The sequence below is a fragment of the Barbus barbus genome (genome assembly GCF_936440315.1).
Source record: "Barbus barbus genome assembly, chromosome: 33".
Lineage (NCBI taxonomy): Eukaryota > Metazoa > Chordata > Actinopteri > Cypriniformes > Cyprinidae > Barbus > Barbus barbus.
This window is the reverse complement of record NC_136761.1, coordinates 1,019,728-1,032,204: the sequence shown is the minus strand read 5'-3', so window position 1 is coordinate 1,032,204 and position 12,477 is coordinate 1,019,728.

The window sequence follows — 12,477 nt, the reverse complement described above, 5'->3', positions numbered from 1 at the left end:
ACATTTACCAAGCCACATTGCTTCAATTCCAGTATACATTTACCCAACTATTATCAAAAGCATTTCTAAATAAATACAACAAAACATTTTCTTGCGACCTTACATGAAGTATTATGATAAAATGCATTATGAAGAAGAATTGGACCTGTTCTGCAGGTGCATTAGAGCTAACGTTAGCATCATGCTACATAAGACAGTTTATGAGATTAATAGTACACTTTTACTCAGAACTCACTTTAAACCACCATCGAGTGTTTGTAATAACTTCCTTTTGCGATCACATGTGTATATAGGCTACACTTTGGGGGGCCGCGGTACATTATAAAAGTAGCCCAAAAAAACGCAACCCACGGCTCAGTAAGTTTTCCTGTGACTGTATTTTCAAAATAGCCCAATTGTGCGGGAAACCGCAACCCTGGCAACACTGGTTCGCTGTACCTTTATCACATATGAGTATACATCTCTCTAGCGCACTGTTGCTCTCTCGCTCTCTCTCTCTGCGTTCACTTCACTTTTGTCGAGCCCGGTGCCTCATAATCACACAATCCCTGCGTCCCAATGTACGTACTATACACCCTATCTGCCCTAAATAGTATTAAAAATGACTAATATCACATAGAATTTAGGATGGATAGAGTACACATTGGGACGCAGACAATATTTCCTTCCACGCTGCTATGACGGCAGAAAGTTGGGGTCAAACCTTATCAAATGATTAATTTGTATTAAAAAAATATTAACGTGTTAAAATTTTTAGATTAATCACATGCGTTAACACGCTAACGTTGACAGCCCTAATTTTAACCTATCCAAGTGTACACACACCGTGAACACACACCCGGAGCAGTGGGCAGCATTTATGCTGCGGCGCACGGGAAGCAGTTGGGGGTTCGGTGCCTTGCTCAAGGTCACCTCAGTCGTGGTATTGAGGGTGGAGAGAGCGCTGGACATTCACTCCCCCCACCTACAATCCCTGCCGGCCCGAGACTCGAACCCACAACCTTCGGATTACGAGTCCGACTCTCTAACCATTAGGCCATGACCAGTAGATCTGCAGTGCTGGATAAATTTTAGTCCGTTTCTGATTACAGATTACATGATGACAACTGTACTTAATAACATAATTTATGTTACTCATTTTCAGTGATGTATTCTGATTACTTTTTTAGATTTATTTTTTAATCTGACTTGTTTCAAACTTACTATTAAATACCATATTTATAACAAAAAAAGCAAAGAGGAAGAACATTTGTCACAAATTCACCAGCGTCTGTCTTCATGCCTGTCACAGTCACCTGTACGCACTACATTTCCCAGAATCCTCCCCATCTCACACCTGCTCACAGTCCACGATCACCATCACCTGAAACTGATTATCAGCCACCCTACTTCAGCACACACTTCACCTTCAGTCATTGTCTGGTCTCGTTTCAAGTGAAGTCGCTACCAAAGACTTACCTGACTCATCAAACACCTACTGTATATCCTTACTTGGTTATCCAAGATCTTCCTCATCATCTGTCAAGCCTGTCCAGAAACTCTTTGGCAATAGGAAAGAGCACCAGTTAGCGACACAAGCTAAGTTGGCTGACCTAACCTGAGATTTACCTGCTCACCTTTTGTTTCTCTGCCTCCTGTTAATAAAGATACCTTCATGTACCTGTTACCCTCCATGTGGTCTCCTTCTTGGGGAAGTCGTGGCCTAATGGTTAGAGAGTCGGACTCGTAATCGAAAGGTTGCGAGTTCGAGCCCCCGGCCGGCAGGAATTGTTGGTGGGGGGAGGGAATGTCCAGCGCTCTCTCCACCCTCAATACCACGACTGAGGTGCCCTTGAGCAAGGCACCGAACCCCCAACTGCTCCCCGGGCGCCGCAGCACTGCTCCGGGTGTGTGTTCACGGTGTGTGTGTGTGTGTGCATTTGTTCACTACTCACTGCTGTGTGTGTGCACTTGGATGGGTTAAACGCAGAGCACCAATTTTGGGTATGGGTCACCATACTTGACAATACGTCATGACTTTTTTACTTTACTTTATATAGTTCAGAGAGGGCTCCAGACCCCAAGTTTAGCCCAGATAGGGCTCCTGTTCCTGAGTTTGGCCCAAATATGGCTCTTGTTCCCAAGTTTAGCCCTGTGAGGGCTTCTGTTCCCGAGTTTAGCCCAGAGAAATCTTCTGTTCCCGAGTCTAGTCCGGAGAGGGCTCCAGTCCCCCGAGTTTAGCCCAGATAGGGCTCCTGTTCCTGAGTTTGGCCCAAATATGGCTCTTGTTCCCAAGTTTAGCCCTGTGAGGGCTTCTGTTCCCGAGTTTAGCCCAGAGAAATCTTCTGTTCCCGAGTCTAGTCCGGAGAGGGCTCCAGTCCCCGAGTTTAGCCCATATATAATGTGACGAGTCGGCTGCCTCCCCCCTGTCCATCATCACCACCCCGTCCCGTATTCGCCGCCCTTCACCAAGCTCCCGACGGGAGTGGGTGTGTGAGAGAGGAGGGGCGCTGAACACCTAGGGCTGGCGGCGTGTGATGAGGCGCACCTGATGTGAATAGAGCCTCATCACCGCCGCCGTTTAAACGCCGAGCGCGCCTCTCCTCGGGAGACCGGTCTCTTCCCCGTGCATGCACGCTGGTGTCCTCGTGGGTCCAGGAAGGGAGCGTCGAGGAGGACTGCCGCACCCGTTAGGCGGCTGACGGGCCAGGATGCCGGGCCGCCGAATCCCCCAGAAGCGCCGGGAACCCAGGAGATGGACGAAGCCGCGCAAGAGACGCCGCCGCCACTCGCTCCCGGCCCAGAGAGGGGAGCGCGTGCGGCCACCGGACTCCGCCCCTTCCCTGGACCCTTCCCTGACGAACACTACCCTCCTTCACTAGCCCCGCGGCACAACGAGGACACCAGATTCCCCGTTTATTTGGACACTTTTCCCCTTGGACACTTTATTTTCCCTTTTTATTGTTGAATAAAAACCTCTCCGAGGCTTGACGCCACGCCCACTGTGTCTGTCGTTGGCTCCTCCCGCCACAATATATATAATATAAAAATGCAGGCACGGTTCAAACATATATTAACAAATGAACTTGTTTATTTTAGCACTTGCAGTCAGTGAACACAGCAACACGCAGCTTGCAAAACACTAGGCTACCAAAGAAATACAGTTAAATAAGAAAGTAGCCTAAATAATTTGTAACCACTTCAATCACATTCTGGGAAATCTGCGTTGGCCTGATAACAATTAGAACGTAAACTCTAATGTTTAAGCCTACCTTGGCTTTTATATGATGTTTGTTTTTCTGTCATAGAATTTTAAATCTAACATGTTGATATTGTCCGGTTTAAGGGAGGACCTCACTGGTGTTACGATGTTTCAAGCCACACTGAACACGCGTTCAGATGGTGTGCATGTTGCGCAAATGCATTAAGCGACTGTAGCCAGGTATCTTGCCTCATTATTCCACCACCAAGGAAGCAGGTCTTCGCTGGCCTCCTCTCACAAATAGCAACTGGAAACGGCTCTTGAGATATGAAGTGCTCACCCATTTAACACTTAATGTACCGCACTGCAAAAGTTAAATCGGTCTATACTGGACTCTACAAACCAACCATTAAACATCATTTGTGTCAGCATGTCATAAATAAAACAAAGCATCAGTTTACTGTCGGGGATTTCCCTTGTGAAAAAGAAGTGCACTTAAGTATACTTTTATAAAGTGTACTTATTGCAGAAATAATACACTTTAAAAGAACTCACATAAGTGCAAATGAAATGTTATTTTCAACACTTAAATACATTGAAATTGTAATTAACTTCAAATATATCACATTTTAATGTGATAATAAATGCAATAAGTTGAACTTTTGAGTAATTTTTTTTTTTAAACCACTTAAATGGTACTTTTTAGTACACCTTTATATGTACTTTCATAATTGTTTCTAGTGTCTTTGAAATATGGTTAAAGTGTACTACTAATGTACTAACCAGCAATTAATGTTAACTAAAATATTCTTTAGTGAGTTAACTGTCACACTCTGCCAGGGAGCACGGAGCAAGGAACGAGGAATTCACAAACGAGTCTTTTAATCATCAACTGGGAGTATTGGAGGCACAGGAAACACGAGGAATGACGTTCAAGATCCGACAAACACTAACTGAAAAGACTGGGGCTTATAAACACTGGGTAATAGGGGAAGACGATGAGACACACCTGGAGCAAATTAAAACAATCAGACTGGGGAGAAACTGGGTCACAGGGAACACATGAGGAGCAAAAACACAACAAAACAGTCCAGGAACCTGACATTAACAATACACTTAAGCATGAATTAAATGTAATATTTTCGACCACCTCAATACATGTTATTTGTAATTGATTGCAAATATATTACAGTTTAAAATTACATTAAATGCAATTAGTTGAACATTTGAGTGATATTTTTGCACCACTTAAGCGGGACTTTAGTATATTTTATATGTACTTTGAAATATGGTAAATATATACATCTCAATAAGCAATTAATGTGAACTAAAATATACTTAAATGTCATTTCAATGTACTTCAATGTTATATATCTTAATTTAGTATAGGCTATTTAAAATTTTGATTACCTTAATTACCTAGTTACGATCAACACAAAATGAAAACCCACTACATTTATTGACAAAACAATCTCTAAAATAAATACACAAACATGCTTTTTGCTTATGCACAAGAAAACCCCAACACTATACACAGCTGCAACACTTTAACTCACTTATTAGAAAGAGTCTGGAGAACAATGCAAAATCACTTACATGCAAAAGTACCTAATCTCGCCATCATAGAAAGCATCATTCTGTATGATGTATAAGCCTGTTTCCTCATCAGGCACCTAAAAATGTCCACAAGGTCAAGGTCAGGCCCTTTTTGTAAAACATTACCAAACTGTGTTAATGGTAACCTCGGTTTCACAGACAAGGCTTAAGACCAGCCCCAGACTAAAATGTAATTCTGAGCTGTTTCAACTGAAAGAAACTTGCACTGACTAATCTTTAAAATATAAGTGCCTTTGTTTTGTCTCAAGATGCTAATAATGAAGATAATAATGACTCTAAACGAGGACAGGAACAGGAAGTCCAAATAAGGGCATAAGGAAACACAGGGAGCACATGGAAACACAAGACACAGGGAAACAAAGTCTGACATTACGCCCCCTTCTGAAAAGCACGTGCTCGCGCCATACACGCTTCCCGTTCCGAGAGCCATGGCGGGACAGGAGACTCGGGAGGCCATGGCAGGACAGGAGACTCGGGAGGCCATGGCGGGTCTGCCTCCGAGACCGCAGCCCCAGCCCCCGCCTCGGCCTCTATGGCAGGAGCCCTACTACCCCCCCAAAAAAAATCCTTGGGGGAAGTAGGGGCTCGATCTGGTACTTGAGGGCGCTCGGGCAGCGCAGACTCTTGGAAGTGCTCGGGCAGCGCGGGCACTTGGGGGCGCTCAGGCAGCGTGGGCACTTGGGGGCGCTCAGGCAGCACGGACACTTGGGGGCGCTCGGGCACCGCAGAGCTGGATGGGACCAGCGGAGACGTAAGAGACGCAGGAGAGCTGGACGGTGTTCTGGAAGCACGGACTCTTGGGGACGGTCTGGAAGCGCGCACTCTTGGGGGCACTCTGGAGGAGTGGGCACAGGAGGGCGCTATCGAGGAGCGGGCACAGGAGGGTGCTGTTGAGGAGCAGGCACAGGAGGGCGCTGTCGAGGAGCAGGCACTGGGCTTGAGACGGCAACGACCGGCAGGCTTGCCATATTCTCTGCCAGCGGGCTTGCCATACTTTCTGCCTGCGGGCTTGGGAGAGCCCCGGGCGGCGGCGTGAACTTCCCCGTGAACGGCGGGCTTGCGTGGGCAGGACACTCTCCAGACACCGGAGGATCCCCTCCCTACAGCATAGTCCTGTGGCGTCTGGGAGGTCTACGGGTTGGTGGGAATTGGCCCCGTGCCAGAACAGCGAGAGGATGGTGGCATCATCGAGGGACGTCTCCGCAGCGAGCCTGTAGAACTCCCACGAAAACTCGGGGAAAGGGAGATCCTGGCGGGCAAGGTCCCAAAAAACACAGCATGTCTCCATCAGTGCATGAGAGCTAATGAACGTCTGATATCACTGACATAAAGCTTCGTCCTGACGCTTCTTGAGCCAGCAGAGCTTTTCTTTCATGCTTATTGTAGGATCCGTTTGTGGTGCAATTTAATTTTATATTCACAATTACGTGAGTTCAATATTTATTGATTCAGTAAGGATTCATAACATCTGTACCTCTCCCAACTTGTAAAGTCAAATGCTTACATGTCTAGGAAAATATCTCCACTGATTTGGTTTTGACCTTCTCTAGAAAGAAGTCAAGCTGAATTGGCTGTAATCTAAAATGACATGCCTTTCAATGACCTTCGACACTACAGGTAGCACTAATGGAGCTGTAATTGCACACCTCTGATGGAAAACCGGCGTCATTACGGTCCTCCGCCAGCCTTTGGGAAATGATCTGACTTGTGTTTGCTGTTGGACACGCTGAATGCTTTTAGCAGCGTCTGATCCATACACCACTTCAGGTTTTATACAGTGCTTTAGGCTTTTCACCATTTTAGCATTTGATGCAGAAATACGGCTTGATCGTGTGATTTGTTCGACGGGTCACTCGGGGAGCAAGGAGTGAGGAGACAAGGAGAACGTTCTATAATCCTTCTTTAAAGAAGCCAGCACACGGAACGTAGAACTCGGGGGTAAGACAAACAATACCGGACATGGGAGACAGGGAGACACAGGGCTTAAGAACACTAGGAAATCAAACAAGGAAGAACAGAAACAAGTGAGGAGTAATAAAACACAGGTCTGGGGACAAATGAACTAAAAATGACTCTAAACAAGGAAGTCCAAATAAGAGCCTGAGGAAACACAGGGAGCACGTGGAAACACAAGACACAGGGAAACAAAGTCTGACAATATGTATATATAGTCCAGTTCTGTGGACATTCACACAAAGATCAGTCATCATCAGTCAGGTGGTGAAAGAATTTGACCACTAGATTTACAAAAATCATTTCAGGTTTAAGAAGGGTTTCAATATTGCATCAACTACTGATGAACACATTCATTTTTAATTGAATTATTACTCTGTACGTTTTTTTTAACCATGTATTATTAATTATAACTAATTAAAATGCACATATTCACGTTATTTCTTAGTTACATGTAATGCAGGCATTCCAAAACTTTTTGTCGTCTAAACCTTATTCACCAAATATAGTTACCCCTGAGATTTTAAAGATAAATATTTCAATAATTAAGTATCACATTTGCATGTTCACGGTTTCTTTGATGTTGATTAAGGATCACATGGCATGCAGGTAAATAAAAATATTTCATCTTTTTTAGTATGTGGTTTATTTGCACCTAAACGTATAAATGGGAGAAACTGCAAGACGCAATATGGAGGAACAGTCCCACCTTCTAAATGAAAGAGCCAAATGTCCCACAGAAACCTGACTAGACCAGCCAATGCACATGCGCAGTATAAGCACGTTGTGACTCTGTGTGCACATTGGCTGGACTAGCCTGAAAAATAAGCTGTTTAAACACTATTTAGCATAAGAAAAAACATTCATGGAGCAATTAATTTCAGATTTTTATTTGCTGATTTGACATGTAATTTAATTGTGAGTTCGACGAGTAGTTTTTGAGATTTCAGGATTCTCCCATTCATTAAGATAGGACTTGGACGAGCTGCCCGGAGGCGTTGCAAATATGGCTACCGAGTGAAGAGACTTTCCTCGAAAGGGAGTTTGTTTTAAAATGATTTATTTTCATTTTAATTTTTTTATGATTTAATTTATTGTCAGCTTTTCATTCAAGTCAAGTCAAGTTCAAGTCTGCTTTATTGTCAATTCTTCCACATGTACAGTACATACATACAGAGAATTGAAATTGCATTACTCTCAGACCCTTGGTGCATACAGTTAACATTAAACACGTTCAGATACAGATAAATACAGTTTAAACATATGTACATACAACTATACAACTATACAAATGAGAATATTGTAGAAAAAAATAAGAATTATATCGATAAAGTGGCATAAGGCGCATGGCAGATAGAGTGCAAAACCAGTTAAATAAAAACAACACTGTGTAGATATATTTGTAGTGCAAAAGAGCTTATCAGTCTGAGGACATTGTAGAAAAACAAAAACAAAAGAGAGATAGATAAAGTGCATAAGGCACATGGCAGAATAGATGGAGTGCAAACCAGTTGAATGTACAAAAACAAAACTGTGCAGATTTGTTTTGTTTTGTTATGAGTGTAGTGCAAGAAGAGCTTATCAGTCTGTTAAAGTGACAAGTCGAAGTGACTGTTCGGATAGATTTTTGTCAGACTATCCGAAGAGGTAATTTGCAGTCAGTGTTGGATGGGTAGTGATCAGCCAATGCTGCACAAGTGACAGGTGCCGGTCACAGTTTGTTGGTCGTGGGGGGGGTGTCATAGAGTCAGAGTTCCTAGTGTGTTGCTGTGTTAAATGGGGGTGAAAGAGGGGAGGGGGGGCAAGGATGGGAGGGAGTTCAGCTTCCTGACAGCCTGATGTATGAAGCTGTCCTTCAGTCTGCTGGTCCTCGCCTGGAGACTCCGCAGTCTCCTCCCTGATGGCAGCAGACTGAAGAAGCTGTGTGTTGGGTGGGTGGGATCGCCTGCAATGCGGAGGGCTTTGCGGGTGAGACGGGTGTTGTAAATGTCCTGGAGGGAGGGGAGAGAGACACCAACGATCTTCTCAGCTGCTCTCACTATGCGCTGAAGTGACTTGCGGCAGGATGCGTTGCAAGCGCCATACCACACAGTGATGCAGCTAGTCAGGATGCTCTCAATGGTGCCTCTGTAGAAGGTGCACATGATGGGGGCCGGGGCTCTGGCTCTTCTGAGTTTGCGGAGGAAGTAGAGACGCTGCTGTGCTTTCTTGGCCAGTGCTACAGTGTTGTTAGTCCAGGAGAGGTCCTCAGTGATGTGCACACCCAGGAACTTGGTGCTGCTCACTCTCTCCACAGTCGCACCGTTGATGTCAGAGGGGCATGCTGAGTGTGTACTCTCCTGAAGTCAACAACAATATCCTTCGTCTTCTTCACGTTCAGAGAGAGATTGTTGTCACTGCACCACCCGGCCAGGCGGCTCACCTCGCTCCTGTAGTTTGTCTCATCTCTGTTGCTGATGAGACCCACCACAGTCGTGTCATCCGCAAACTTAATGAAGAGGTTGGAGTTGTGTGATGGTGTGCAGTCGTGGGTCAGCAGAGTGAAGAGGAGGGGGCTCAGCACACATCCTTGGGGGGCCCCCAGTGTTCAGTGTGATGGTGCTGGATGTGTTACTGCCAACCCGTACTGCTTGAGGTCTCCCGGTCAGGAAGTCCAACAGCCAGTTGCACAGAGAGGTATTGAGCCCCAGCTGGGCCAGTTTGTGAGTGAGCTGTTGAGGGATGATTGTGTTGAATGCTGAACTGAAGTCTATGAACAGCATCCTGACATATGAGTCTTTTTTCTCCAGATGTGTGAGGGCTGGGTGGAGGGCAGTGGCGATGGCATCATCGGTCGAGCGGTTGGACCTATATGCAAACTGGAAGGGGGGGGGGGGCAGACTTGATGTGGTGCAAGACTAGCCGTTCAAAGCACTTCACGAGGATGGGAGTGAGTGCTATTGGACGGTAGTCATTGAAGCAGGATGGAGATGACTTCTTAGGGACTGGAATGATGGTGGTAGCTTTGAAGCATGTGGGGACAACAGACTGATTTAGCGAGATGTTGAAGATGTCTGTGAAGACCTCAGTGAGTTCCACTGGACAGTCTCTCAGTACACGCCCAGGAATGTTGGATGCTCAGGACCCAGAGCTTTGCGTGCATTGATCCTGCTGAGGGATCTCCTCACACTGTCCGGGGACAGCGTCATCACCTGGTCGCCGGGAGGAGGTGGAGTCTTCTGTGCAGTGGTGCTGTTTTGTGCCTCAAAGCGAGCAAAGAAGGCATTCAGCTCGTTCAGCAGGGGGATGGTGTTGTCACAGGTCTGTGGTGGGGGCTTGTAATCCGTAATGGTCTGTATCCCCTGCCACAGGCTCCGCGTGTCTCTGCTGTCGCTGAAACGATGAGCTATCCTCCTGGAGTACTGTCTCTTGGCCTCTTTGATGCCGCGGGATAGGTTGGCCCTAGCTGTCTTCAGGCCCTCCTCATCTCCAGCTCTAAAGGCAGCGTTCCGAGCCTTCAGAAGTCTGTAGACCTCCCCTGTCATCCACGGCTTCTGGTTGGCCCGGACAGTGATAGACTTTGTGACTGTTACATCATCAATGCACTTGGAGATGTAGGCAGTAACAGTCTCTGAACTCACAACCCCCCTGCAGTTCCTTTACGAACCCTAGTTTGGGAAACCTTGATGTAATATAATGTTTAATGCACTTCATGTTGTAAATTACAATGAATGGAACAAGTTTTCTTACTCTTTGCATAATGCTATTTAAATCAATGTGATAAACGAGTTAAATCAAAAGATCTAAAAGTAATCCAAAAGTAATCTGATTATATTACCTAAAATGTGTAGTGTAACGGATTACGTTACTGACTACAATTTTTGTCATGTAATCTGGAATCAGTAACGGATTACAATTTGTAAGTAATCTACCCAGCTCTGGCAGTACGTAAAGTCTCATCTGTAATCATCCAAACGCGCCTCTCCTCTGTTCTCGTTTGATCAGCAAAGCTCCCCCACATTTTTCAAACTCTGATGAAGTAGCGCGCCATCATGACGTAGTATTTTTGCCGCATGCTCATAAAACAAAAGAGACACTTTGCATGGTTACATGATATTTCAGGCTTTTCATTTCTGTTCAAGTTCAAGTTGTGCTAATTCATTGTGTAGTTAGACCAATGGTTAGACTTCTTCATGACTCATTCACCTAACTAAAAGTCAGTCATTTTTTACAGTGCAGTGTAGCCTAGTCTAATTAAAATCAAATTATTTGAATGCAAGTTAAATTTGTTTAGATCTGTTAAACTTTTGCTTGCAATTAATGCAATTGAATATGTGTTTAAGTGAGAACAACATAATGATATTGAAAGTATTCTCTACAGAGATGTAAAGTACAGTACTATTACAGACAAATACAGTACTTTCATAAATGACACTGTATGTCAAATGTTATGTCGAAAATTAAACTTCATAGAGATCATAGCGCAAGAGCTGGTGATGAAAATTTCAACAATATTTTTTATTGGAGTATACTGTATAAGAATTAGAAGTGCATTAATGCACAGTATATATTATAGAATAAATGCATTTAAAATACATGAACAAATGTCATTTTGAAGAACACACTAAAGTTGAAATTAAAATCAATTATTTGGAACATCAGAAAACAGGTTAGTCCGCATAACATGAATAAACATGTTCAGCAGCGGTATAATATATAAAGGTAAGAGTCAAGATTTTTACTTAGGTTTATTATTTTCTGATTTTTCAACGTTCTCACCACTAGTACTGTAACTGGAAAATCAACAGCCTCAAACTCCCCCTCAAGAGTGACTAACAGCTCTATCGGTAACATTGGAACACAATGGGCAAGTCAAACGTTCAGCCCTGGACAGCGTCTTATTGTCAGGTAAATCAGAACTGGACAGCGCCTTGTCCTTCGTCAACACAGCCAACTTCTGTCCAGACATTTCTGGCGGTTTCTCAAAGTATGGCTTATGCATGTTCATATAGCGTAGAGTTTTTTATTTGTGTCAGATGTAGCTATCACATACTCAAGCTCATTTACCTTGTCTTGGTAAGAGTCAAAGAAACAAGCAAAAGAAGATATTATGATGAATTTTGGTACCCAAACAGTTGATGGTAGCCATTGAATTTGATAGTACAAAAAAATAAATAAATAAGTAAATGAAAAACATGAAGCACCTCAGTTTCTGAGTGAAAAAAAGCATTATTTGCCGATCATTTTGGCAATATTCACTCAAAAGCTGAGGTACATAACCTCAGATTAATGAGGCCAATGATCAATCAGTTCCAAAGTGAAATACAGAACCTGTGTTACATATTGAAAAAATAAATAAACAGCTATGAAATGCACAGCTTACACTGCAGACAGCTGAGGAATATAGGAATAAGAGACACATGAAGTGTAATGGTTACAAGAGAAAACTATTAGTACTTTGTAGGACATCTAGTGGTGAACATATGGAGCTGCATGTGAAAAAAGTCAGATTCTCAGAAACACATTTGACTTTTGACAGACAGACAGAAAGACATATGTCCTTCTCCCTGGAGCATTGCCTTTATTTATGCTTATATTAATTCAAATAATAAAAATAACTGAAACAGTTAATTATTACAGCTACAAGTATGGATTTCTAATCAACAAAGTTTAAATGCCATGAAATATTTTAAGACACAAAGCAAACATTTATATTTTTTATATTTATGTTATGTTAGGGTTGTTCA